Source organism: Musca autumnalis, unplaced genomic scaffold (assembly GCF_047663935.1).
Source record: "Musca autumnalis isolate F117 unplaced genomic scaffold, ASM4766393v1 scaffold_3, whole genome shotgun sequence".
NCBI lineage: Eukaryota > Metazoa > Arthropoda > Insecta > Diptera > Muscidae > Musca > Musca autumnalis.
In genome coordinates this window covers 218,362,859-218,375,098 of record NW_027411866.1, presented here as the reverse complement: position 1 = coordinate 218,375,098, position 12,240 = coordinate 218,362,859, and the positions used below count along the sequence as shown (strand labels likewise).

General features: G+C 32.9%; 2 protein-coding genes across 2 annotated transcripts in view; one reads left to right on the top strand and one right to left on the bottom strand.

The window, feature by feature from the left end:
* Window positions 1–12,240, top strand: part of fog (folded gastrulation) — a 423,880-nt gene that overhangs the window by 68,386 nt on the left and 343,254 nt on the right. The gene's annotated exons all lie outside the window — the stretch shown is intronic.
* The window catches only part of LOC141398983 (uncharacterized), a 438,842-nt gene that overhangs the window by 187,854 nt on the left and 238,748 nt on the right, over window positions 1–12,240 (bottom strand). Inside the window, exon 3 of the mRNA XM_073976860.1 lies at window positions 1,312–1,440. The gene's annotated coding sequence lies outside the window, so the exon portion shown is untranslated. The remainder of the gene's footprint in view (window positions 1–1,311; window positions 1,441–12,240) is intronic.

Below are 12,240 nucleotides of genomic sequence, written 5' to 3'. Positions count from 1 at the left end.
ATATCGGTCCACGTTTTGATATAGCCCCCATAGAACGGTACCTCCCGATTTTCGGTATTTTGAAGGTTTTAGCTTCATTATCCCACCAAAATGGCTGAAATTTGGTAATTCGCCTTCGTTGAGGATATAAAAAATCGTTCCACCTGAAATTTGTTGGTATAGGTCCACGCCTTGATATAGCCCCCATAGAACGGTACCTACCTAATTTCGGTATTTTGTTCCATTTTACTTCAATACAGCTCGTGGTGGAGGGTGTAACAAGTTCGGCCCGGCCGAACTTAACGCTGTTCTTACTTGTTAAATACCAAAGCGATTACTTCCAAAATCAATCAAGACTGTAAACAATCGAATTAAACATTTTAAATCGAAATAAAAATTAGTTGTTGAAGTTAAAGTACATTAATTTATTTTTTCTCTACATTAAAATTATTTTTTTTTAATTTTTTTCCTTGCATTAAATGAAAAAATCTATTTATTTAAAATGAATTCCCATATTTAATCAATGAAATCACTCTCTTGTTGCTGATTTGATAATGTATCTCCTTTATTTACCATTTTTGGTAAGATGCATATGTACATTCATATTGACTAAAACCATCATAGAATATCCTCTTTATGTAGTGACACAGCACCTACAAATTAAATTTTTGTCAAAACATTTAATCGAACAAAAGTTTCAGGGTTTTGTCTCTATATCACAATTTTTATTTTCGTACAAAACGTTCAGCATTTGGCATTACAAAATGTTCAGGTGATAACACACACTGCCTCAACCTCTAACATTCTTACAAAAGTTTCAGGTTTACAGTACTTTCAGGTTAACGAAATACATACATATATAGATATGTATATTGCAGAGAGTGTATACTCTTTGTAAATTTCAACTAATGAGTATTTTTCTCAATCTCACAACTAAGTGCTTGGTTTGTTTCCTAAGTAATCCTTTAAGTTGATTCGAAAAGATGATAATTTGGTTTTATTATATCTCTTCAGTAAGGTCAAAAAATAAGAACTGTATTTATTTTATTTCGGGTAATAATGATTTATTTTTTCTATGGACTAACAAAACCAAGATTGGAAAAACTGTTTAAATTACCCCAATATAGCCGTACGTATTTTTTTTTTTTTGATGTTCAAATAGCAATTAGAAAAATTCCAATGTTAACTTTTTCCACATTAAAAAGTTTTTTATATTTATATTTATTTATTTAAATTACACTGTATTTCATTTCTGTTTCGCATACGAAGTAGCTGGTACTTTTCTAGTAATTTATAAAATAAACCTTTGTAATGTAAATAAGTCTTGCTTACCTTTTTTATCTTCCAAATATCACTTAGAAGCTTTCCTTCTTCCTTCCATCCAAATGTAGTAAAGTCGTTTCAAAGAACAACGTTACTTAAGGGTTGTAAGGTCTTGCAATGCTCCAATAACTTTCGATCCTATAAAGACAAGAAATAATTTGTAGCTTAGAACAGGTGTTAGAAAACTGTCTTAATAAAACGGTAAATATAAGTTGTGTATTCTTTGTTAACCCGCATTTGGAGTTAGTGCAGCGCAAAAGAAGAAGTTTAATTTGAATAAATTTTTTAAATTTCAATATAAGGGCATGTGAAGAATATTTATTCTTACTGTTACTCAAAGACATGCTATTGTACCACGAATATTTTCGACATTATTACAAGGTTACAAATACATATATATTTCTGTTTGTAACAGCTTGCTATAGGGGTATTGTAGCCCAGCAGATCCACTATTAAACAATACTTAGTCTGCGTAATATAATATGTTTGAAAACATAGAATAGATACTATTTTAAATAAAAATATAAATTGTATTTAATACAACATATACAAATTAAATATGTTCAAATTAAAAAAATAAATAATAGAAAAATTTCCCAAAAACTGCGTTCGAAAAAATGATTATTACTTCAACTGTTTGGCAAAATATTGGAAACTGTTTCATTTATATGATTGGAGTTTATTTTAAATAGATTTTTTTTACAAAAAATAGTAAAGTAGATGGACATATATTTGGCACAGGATAAGATGCCACATGAACCGTTATTTAAGGGGTTTCTTTTGAAGTATCCACTTATGATAGTATAAAGAGAATTTCGATAGCGTAACCGGCCTTAAGTATGTTCAAGGGATAAAAAATATTTGAATTAAAAAGGTATCATAAGCGTCGCCAATTTTGCAATTGCTCAAGGCTGGGATTAAGGCAAATATCACTAATTACGGTGGCCCATGAGAACCAGGAGATCAATTCTGTTTCTGTGAAAATGAAATATTTTATAAAGAAAATAAATGTAAAATAAAAAGAATTATAAAAAAATATTTGTCATTTAAAATGTTCATAGAAAAATAATCCAGCCCCAGGACAAATTGCACATATTTCCATGAACGTTACTGAACCAGAAGGTGTTCTAAAGGAGTAATGTGTAGGCCTTGCGTAAACATTTTGACATTTTTCACATAAATTTTGTGGTTAATTTCAACCGCTAGATATTATCTGATCATGGTACAATATTGTAGCACCAATCGGGTCAAAAGGTATAACATATTTTGAAAGTCCGAGATGATCGGACTATAAATGTGGCATGTAGACAAAGCAAGTCTTTCGTCTACTGGGTGTTACGTGCATTAACCAAATCACCTTGGACCAATGGTGGGCAAATTGCGAGAGATTCATGTATTTTTTACACTTTTGTGTATGAGGCCGAGCATTTCTGCCCAACAGTGCCTTGGACTCAATAGGGCAAACAAATATTTTAAAACATCCACGTATTAGGTCAGGCGAAGGGCAAAAAATCTTTAAAACATCCACCTATTAAGACAGGTGAAGGGCGAAAAAAATTCTTTAAAAAATCCACGTTTTGTGATCAGAAGAGGGGAAAAAATTCTTTAAAAAATCCACGTTTTGTGATCAGAAGAGGGGAAAAAATTCTTTAAAAAATCCACGTTTTGTGATCAGAAGAGGGGAAAAAATTCTTTAAAAAATCCACGTTTTGTGATCAGAAGAGGGGAAAAAATTCTTTAAAAAATCCACGTTTTGTGATCAGAAGAGGGGAAAAAATTCTTTAAAAAATCCACGTTTTGTGATCAGAAGAGGGGAAAAAATTCTTTAAAAAATCCACGTTTTGTGATCAGAAGAGGGGAAAAATTCTTTAAAAAATCCACGTTTTGTGATCAGAAGAGGGGAAAAAATTCTTTAAAAAATCCACGTTTTGTGATCAGAAGAGGGGAAAAAATTCTTAAAAAAATCCACGTTTTGTGATAAGAAGAGGGGAAAAAATTCTTTAAAAAATCCACGTTTTGTGATCAGAAGAGGGGAAAAATTCTTTAAAAAATCCACGTTTTGTGATCAGAAGAGGGGAAAAAATTCTTAAAAAAATCCACGTTTTGTGATTAGAAGAGGGGAAAAAATTCTTTAACAAATCCACGTTTTGTGATTAGAAGAGGGGAAAAAATTCTTTAAAAAATTCACATTTTGTGATCAGAAGAGGGGAAACAATTCTTTAAACAATCCACGTCTTGTGATCAGAAGAGGGAAACAATTCTTTAAAAAATCAACGTTTTGTGATCAGAAGAGAGGAAAAAATTCTTTAAAAAAATCCACGTTTTGTGATCAGAAGAGGGGAAAAAATTCTTTAAAAAATCCACGTTTTGTGATCAGAAGAGGGGAAAAAATTCTTTAAAAAATCCACGTTTTGTGATCAGAAGAGGGGAAAAAATTCTTTAAAAAATCCACGTTTTGTGATCAGAAGAGGGGAAAAAATTCTGTAAAAAATCCACGTTTTGTGATCAGAAGAGGGGAAAAAATTCTGTAAAAAATCCACGTTTTGTGATCAGAAGAGGGGAAAAAATTCTTTAAAAAATCCACGTTTTGTGATCAGAAGAGGGGAAAAAATTCTGTAAAAAATCCACGTTTTGTGATCAGAAGAGGGGAAAAAATTCTTTAAAAAATCCACTTTTTGTGATCAGAAGAGGGGAAAAATTCTGTAAAAAATCCACGTTTTTTGATCAGAAGAGGGGAAAAAATTCTGTAAAAAATCCACGTTTTTTGATCAGAAGAGGGGAAAAAATTCTGTAAAAAATCCACGTTTTGTGATCAGAAGAGGGGAAAAAATTCTTTAAAAAATCCACGTTTTGTGATCAGAAGATGGGAAAAAATTCTTTAAAAAATCCACGTTTTGTGATCAGAAGAGGGGAAAAAATTCTTTAAAAAATCCACGTTTTGTGATCAGAAGAGGGGAAAAAATTCTTTAAAAAATCCACGTTTTGTGATCAGAAGAGGGGAAAAAATTCTTTAAAAAATCCACGTTTTGTGATCAGAAGAGGGGAAAAAATTCTTTAAAAAATCCACGTTTTGTGATCAGAAGAGGGGAAAAAATTCTTTAAAAATCCACGTTTTGTGATCAGAAGAGGGGAAAAAATTCTTTAAAAAAATCCACGTTTTGTGATCAGAAGAGGGGAAAAATCCTTCAAATAAATCCACGTTTTGTGATCAGAAGGGGGGAAAAAATTCTTTAAAAAATCCAAGTTTTGTAATCAGAAGAGGGGAAAAAATTCTTTAAAAAATCCACGTTTTGTGATCAGAAGAGGGGAAAAAATACTTTAAAAAAATCCACGTTTTGTGATCAGGAGAGGGGAAAAAATCCTTTAAAAAAATCCACGTTTTGTGATCAGAAGAGGGGAAAAATTCTTTAAAAATCCAAGTTTTGTGATCGGAAGTGGGGAAAAAATTCTTTAAAAATCCACGTTTTGTGATCAGAAGAGGGGAAAAAATTATTTAAAAAATCCACGTTTTGTGATCAGAAGAGGGGAAAAATTATTTAAAAAATCCACGGTTTGTGATCAGAAAAGGGGAAAAAATTATTTAAAAAATCCACGTTTTGTGATCAGAAGAGGGGAACAAAATTATTTAAAAAATCCACGGTTTGTGATCAGAAAAGGGGAAAAAATTATTTAAAAAATCCACGTTTTGTGATCAGAAGAGGGGAACAAAATTATTTAAAAAATCCACGTTTTGTGATCAGAAGAGGGAGAAAAATTCTTTAAAAAATCCACATTTTGTGATCAGAAGAGGGGAAAAAATTCTTTAAAAAATCCACATTTTGTGATCAGAAGAGGGGAAAAAATTCTTTAAAAAATCCACGTTTTGTGATCAGAAGAGGGGAAAAAATTCTTTAAAAAATCCACGTTTTGGATCAGAAGAGGGGAAAAAATTCTTTAAAAAATCCACGTTTTGTGATCAGAAGAGGGGAAAAAATTCTTTAAAAAACACGTTTTGTGATCATATGAAGGGCGAAAAAATTTCTTTAAAAAATCCACGTTAATAGGGCCTTCTGTTGGTCGTCGTTAAGAAGATATCTGGTGGTCTTCTTAAGGGAGCTTCTATAAGGTTCTATAAGAAGACCTTCTGGTGGTGTTCTATAAGAAGACCTTCTGGTGGTCTTCTATAAAAAGACCTTTGGTGGTCGTCTATATAAAGACCTTCTGGGGGACTCTGCGATCAGATGAAGGCGAAAAAAATTCTTTAATAAATCAACGTTTTCTGATCAGATGAAGGGCGAACATTTCTTTTAAAAATCGACGTTTTGTGATCAGATGAAGTGCGAAAAAAATTCTTTAAAATATCCACGTAAGAGGACCCTTCTTTAATAGAGCCCTCTATTCGTTAAGAATATATCTGGTGGTCTCCTTAAGGGAGGTATGGTGGTGTTCTATAAAAAGACCTTCTTCTATAAGAAGACCTTCTGGTGTCCTTCTCTAAGAAGAGTTCCTTAAAGCTCTGGGATCAGATGAAGGGCAAAAAAATCCTTAAAACATCCACGTTTTGTGGTCAGATAAAGGGCGGAAAATTCTTAAAAAAATCCACGTTTTGTAATCTGAGGAAAGGCGAAAAATGGCAGCACCAAAAAATCGTACCGTCGTAATACGCTGCCACAAATTTCAAAACGATCCGACACATGTACCTTAACTGTGCCTTTACAAACTTTATGAACCTCCCATACAAAAATATTATAACAAGGTGTTTATGTTTAAAAATATAGTAAAGTGCAGAGCTTGGACCAAATCGGTTGTTTCCTTTGAGAGTCATTGCGCGCACCATTTTACCGAACAATGTTGATACCGATGGGGGAGATACCGATAGAAGTGAAGCGAAATATTAAGAGGTGCAAAGTTTAGAACAAATTGGGTTCAGAACAATTATCAACGTGTCGCTTCTAGTCTTGAACATCCTGGGCAAAATATATATAATATATCTTCTTGTATACCACTGGTCATGAGATGAACGAGGGACCAAGGCAAATCCTGGACTTTGTCACAATAACGATGGATACAATACACGCAATATTATTTAATTTTAACAAATTTTATTTCTATTTGATTTTATATGACTGTGGGTTTATTGGGGGTATAACACAATATGAACCGACAGCCAACCATAGATAATTGGATTTAAAAGAAAACACACATCATAAATTAAATCAAAAACACTAATTGTCATAGAGATGTGAAAGAAATTTAAATGTCATGACATTATTTCATTTTAAAAAGAAGAAAAAAAAAAGAAACACAAAAGAAATTAATCCTCTACCAAAACACATTAAATGCATGTCCATCTTCCTATTATTTTTTTCCTTCTTACTTCAAATTATCAATCAATTTGGACATTTAATTATGTCCACATACGAGTATATGAAACAAACAACACTTCTACATCTTCTTGGGGGTTGTTGATGGAAAAGGTAACAACGAGAATGGAATGGAGTAAGAAAAATTTTCATTAGAAAATGTCAACATCATTAGCAATTATGAATGTCATTAACATAGAAAGCCATGAGAGATGATGATGATAATGGGGTTTTCCTTGGTATTCACACTGTATGTTCTTTTCCTTCGCCTTTCATTTTTCAATTTCTTCCAATTTTAAACACATGTCAAGGTGGAAGGAAAGTTACAAAGAGACCACAAGAACATGAATGGAACTCTTTCAATGCCTTAGTCACACACCGGGACATGGCTTAAACCACATAAACAAAAATCATATAAAAGAACATTTTATTATTGGACAATGAATCATCATCATCCGCATGAGAAGAAGGTCAACGTCATCAGGCTTATTTGAAATCCATTCAACATTCACATTAAAGAAATTATTTCAACAGCAAAAAAAAAAAAAACAACAAAAAATATGTAATCCATAAACTGACCTTCTTAGAATTTTTGATGTTCACGTCTCATCTGCTTTTTTGGGGTCATCATCAAAAATGTTGTTTTTGTGTTTTAATATAACCGCATAATGCCTGGCAAGTTTGATGATGAAGAAGAAGAAGGAGAATGTTATTCATAACATAATAAAGGATATGTCAAATGAAAATTGACACTTAAACATACATAAAAGATGTCCACACAAATAAACAGAAATACATTCTTATAAACATCAACACTCAACCTTTTACGTTTTTAAAAAAAAGTTCTTAAAACTTACAAGCAGGGATGGAGCTTGTGAAAAATACAAAATGTGTATGAATATAAATGAAAGAATAAGTAATACATTAATGAAAATAAATGCTCTACTAAAAGAAGACCTTCCGATTTTCTATAAGATGGTTTTCTATTAGAAGACCTTTCGATCTTATATAAGATGGTTTTCTAAGACGATCCTATGGTTGTCTTCTATATGATGACCTTCAGGAGGTCTTCTATTAGAAGATCTGGTAGCCTTCTTTATCTGGTGGTCTTCTTAAGGGAGTCATGGTGGTATTCAATAAGAAGACCTTCTGGGGTCTCCTATAAGAAGACCTTCTGGTGTTCTTCTCTAAGAGGTGTTCCTTAAAGCTCTAGGATCAGTTGAGGGGCAAATAAAATTCTTTAAAAATCCACATTTTGTGATCAGATGAGGGGCAAAAGAATTCTTTAAAAAAATCTACGTTTTGTGATCAGATGAGGAACAAAAAAAAATTTAAAAAAAATTGCGTTTTGTGAGATGAGGGCCAACAAAATTCTATAAAAAATCCACGTTTTATGATCAGATGAGGGGCAAAAAAATCTTTAAAAAAATCATTTTTGATAATTGGTTATTATTCGACATTTTCAATATTTTTAAATAATAAGACTTGTTGAGCTTGTAACATTTTCAATATTTTTTAAATAATAAGACTTGTTGAGCTTGTAAATGAAACAAAACACTGACCTCAAGCTCAAAAAGTGTCTTATTAGTTAAAAATAAAAAAATCATGTTTTGTGATCAGATGATGTGCAAAAAAAATCATTTAAAAATCCACGTTTTGTGATCAGATGATGTGCAAAAAAATTATTAAAAAATCCACGTTTTGTGATCAGATGATGTGCAACAAAAATCATTAAAAAATCCACGTTTTGTGATCAGTTGAGTGGCGAACAAATTTCTTTAAAAAATCCACGTTTCGTGATCAGTTGAGGGTCGAAAAAATTTCTTTAAAAAATCAAAGTTTTGTGATCAGTTGAGGGGCGAACAAATTTCTTTAAAAAATCCACGTTTTGTGATCAGTTGAGGAGCGAACAAATTTCTTTAAAAAATCCACGTTTTGTGATCAGATGAGGGGCGAACAAATTTCTTTAAAAAATCCACGTTTTGTGATCAGTTGAGGGGCGAACAAATTTCTTTAAAAATTCCACTTTTTGTTTGCAGTTGAGGGGCGAACAAATTTCTTTAAAAAAATCCACGTTTTGTGATCAGATGAGGGGCGAACAAATTTCTTTAAAAAATCCACGTTTTGTGATCAGTTGAGGGGCGAACAAATTTCTTTAAAAAATCAACGTTTTGTGATCAGTTGAGGGGCGAACAAATTTCTTTAAAAAATCCACGTTTTGTGATCAGTTGAGGAGCGAACAAATTTCTTTAAAAAATCAACGTTTTGTGATCAGTTGAGGGGCGAACAAATTTCTTTAAAAAATCTACGTTTTGTGATCAGTTGAGGGGCGAACAAATTTCTTTAAAAAATCCACGTTTTGTGATCAGTTGAGGGGCGAACAAATTTCTTTAAAAAATCCACGTTTTGTGATCAGTTGAGGGGCGAACAAATTTCCTTAAAAAATCCACGTTTTGTGATCAGTTGAGGGGCGAACAAATTTCTTTAAAAGATCCACGTTTTGTGATCAGTTGAGGGGCGAACAAATTTCTTTAAAAAATCCACGTTTTGTGATCAGTTGAGGGGCGAACAAATTTCTTTAAAAAATCCACGTTTTGTGATCAGTTGAGGGGCGAACAAATTTCTTTAAAAGATCCACGTTTCGTGATCAGTTGAGGGGCGAACAAATTTCTTTAAAAAATCCACGTTTTGTGATCAGTTGAGGGGCGAACAAATTTCTTTAAAAAATCCACGTTTTGTGATCAGTTGAGGGGCGAACAAATTTCCTTAAAAAAATCCACGTTTTGTGATCAGTTGAGGGGGGAACAAATTTCTTTAAAAAATCCACGTTTTGTGATCAGTTGAGGGGCGAACAAATTTCTTTAAAAAATCCATGTTTTATGATCAGTTGAGGGTCGAAAAAATTTCTTTAAAAAATCCACGTTTTGTGATCAGTTGAGGGTCGAAAAAATGTCTTTAAAAAATCAAAGTTTTGTGATCAGTTGAGGAGCGAACAAATTTCTTTAAAAAATCCACGTTTTGTGATCAGTTGAGGAGCGAACAAATTTCTTTAAAAAATCCACGTTTTGTGATCAGTTGAGGGGCGAACAAATTTCTTTAAAAATTCCACTTTTTGTTTGCAATTGAGGGGCGAACAAATTTCTTTAAAAAAATCCACGTTTTGTGATCAGATGAGGGGCGAACAAATTTCTTTAAAAAATCCACGTTTTGTGATCAGTTGAGGGGCGAACAAATTTCTTTAAAAAATCAACGTTTTGTGATCAGTTGAGGGGCGAACAAATTTCTTTAAAAAATCCACGTTTTTTGATCAGTTGAGGGTCGAAAAAAATTCTTTAAAAAATCAACGTTTTGTGATCAGTTGAGGGGCGAACAAATTTCTTTAAAAAATCTACGTTTTGTGATCAGTTGAGGGGCGAACAAATTTCTTTAAAAAATCCACGTTTTGTGATCAGTTGAGGGGCGAACAAATTTCTTTAAAAAATCCATGTTTTGTGATCAGTTGAGGGGCGAACAAATTTCTTTAAAAAATCTACGTTTTGTGATCAGTTGAGGGGCGAACAAATTTCTTTAAAAAATCCACGTTTTGTGATCAGTTGAGGGGCGAACAAATTTCTTTAAAAAATCCACGTTTTGTGATCAGTTGAGGGGCGAACAAATTTCCTTAAAAAAATCCACGTTTTGTGATCAGTTGAGGGGCGAACAAATTTCTTTAAAAAATCCACGTTTTGTGATCAGTTGAGGGGCGAACAAATTTCCTTAAAAAAATCCACGTTTTGTGATCAGTTGAGGGGCGAACAAATTTCCTTAAAAAAATCCACGTTTTGTGATCAGTTGAGGGTCGAAAAAATTTCTTTAAAAAATCAAAGTTTTGTGATCAGTTGAGGGGCGAACAAATTTCTTTAAAAAATCCACGTTTTGTGATCAGTTGAGGAGCGAACAAATTTCTTTAAAAAATCCACGTTTTGTGACCAGTTGAGGGGCGAACAAATTTCCTTAAAAAAATCCACGTTTTGTGATCAGTTGAGGGGCGAACAAATTTCTTTAAAAAATCCACGTTTTGTGATCAGTTGAGGGGCGAACAAATTTCCTTAAAAAAATCCACGTTTTGTGATCAGTTGAGGGGCGAACAAATTTCCTTAAAAAAATCCACGTTTTGTGATCAGTTGAGGGTCGAAAAAATTTCTTTAAAAAATCAAAGTTTTGTGATCAGTTGAGGGGCGAACAAATTTCTTTAAAAAATCCACGTTTTGTGATCAGTTGAGGAGCGAACAAATTTCTTTAAAAAATCCACGTTTTGTGATCAGTTGAGGGGCGAACAAATTTCTTTAAAAAATCCACGTTTTGTGATCAGTTGAGGGGCGAACAAATTTCCTTAAAAAAATCCACGTTTTGTGATCAGTTGAGGGGCGAACAAATTTCCTTAAAAAAATCCACGTTTTGTGATCAGTTGAGGGTCGAAAAAATTTCTTTAAAAAATCAAAGTTTTGTGATCAGTTGAGGGGCGAACAAATTTCTTTAAAAAATCCACGTTTTGTGATCAGTTGAGGAGCGAACAAATTTCTTTAAAAAATCCACGTTTTGTGATCAGATGAGGGGCGAACAAATTTCTTTAAAAAATCCACGTTTTGTGATCAGTTGAGGGGCGAACAAATTTCTTTAAAAATTCCACTTTTTGTTTGCAGTTGAGGGGCGAACAAATTTCTTTAAAAAAATCCACGTTTTGTGATCAGATGAGGGACGAACAAATTTCTTTAAAAAATCCACGTTTTGTGATCAGTTGAGGGGCGAACAAATTTCTTTAAAAAATCAACGTTTTGTGATCAGTTGAGGGGCGAACAAATTTCTTTAAAAAATCCACGTTTTGTGATCAGTTGAGGGGCGAACAAATTTCTTTAAAAAATCCACGTTTTGTGATCAGTTGAGGGGCGAACAAAGTTCCTTAAAAAAATCCACGTTTTGTGATCAGTTGAGGGGCGAACAAATTTCTTTAAAAAATCTACGTTTTGTGATCAGATGAGGGGCGAACAAATTTCTTTAAAAAATCCACGTTTTGTGATCAGTTGAGGGGCGAACAAATTTCTTTAAAAAATCCACTTTTTGTTTTCAGTTGAGGGGCGAAGAAATTTCCTTAAAAAAGTCCACGTTTTGTGATCAGTTGAGGGGCGAACAAATTTCCTTAAAAAAATCCACGTTTTGTGATCAGTTGAGGGGCGAACAAATTTCCTTAAAAAAATCCACGTTTTGTGATCAGTTGAGGGGCGAACAAATTTCTTTAAAAAATCAACGTTTTGTGATCAGTTGAGGGGCGAACAAATTTCTTTAAGAAATCCACGTTTTGTGATCAGTTGAGGGGCGAACAAATTTCTTTAAAAAATCCACGTTTTGTGATCAGTTGAGGGGCGAACAAATTTCCTTAAAAAATCCACGTTTTGTGATCAGTTGAGGGGCGAACAAATTTCTTTAAAAAATCCACGTTTTGTGATCAGTTGAGGGGCGAACAAATTTCTTTAAAAAATCCACGTTTTGCGATCAGTTGAGGGGCGAACAAATTTCTTTAAAAAATCCACTTTTTGTTTTCAGTTGAGGGGCGAACAAA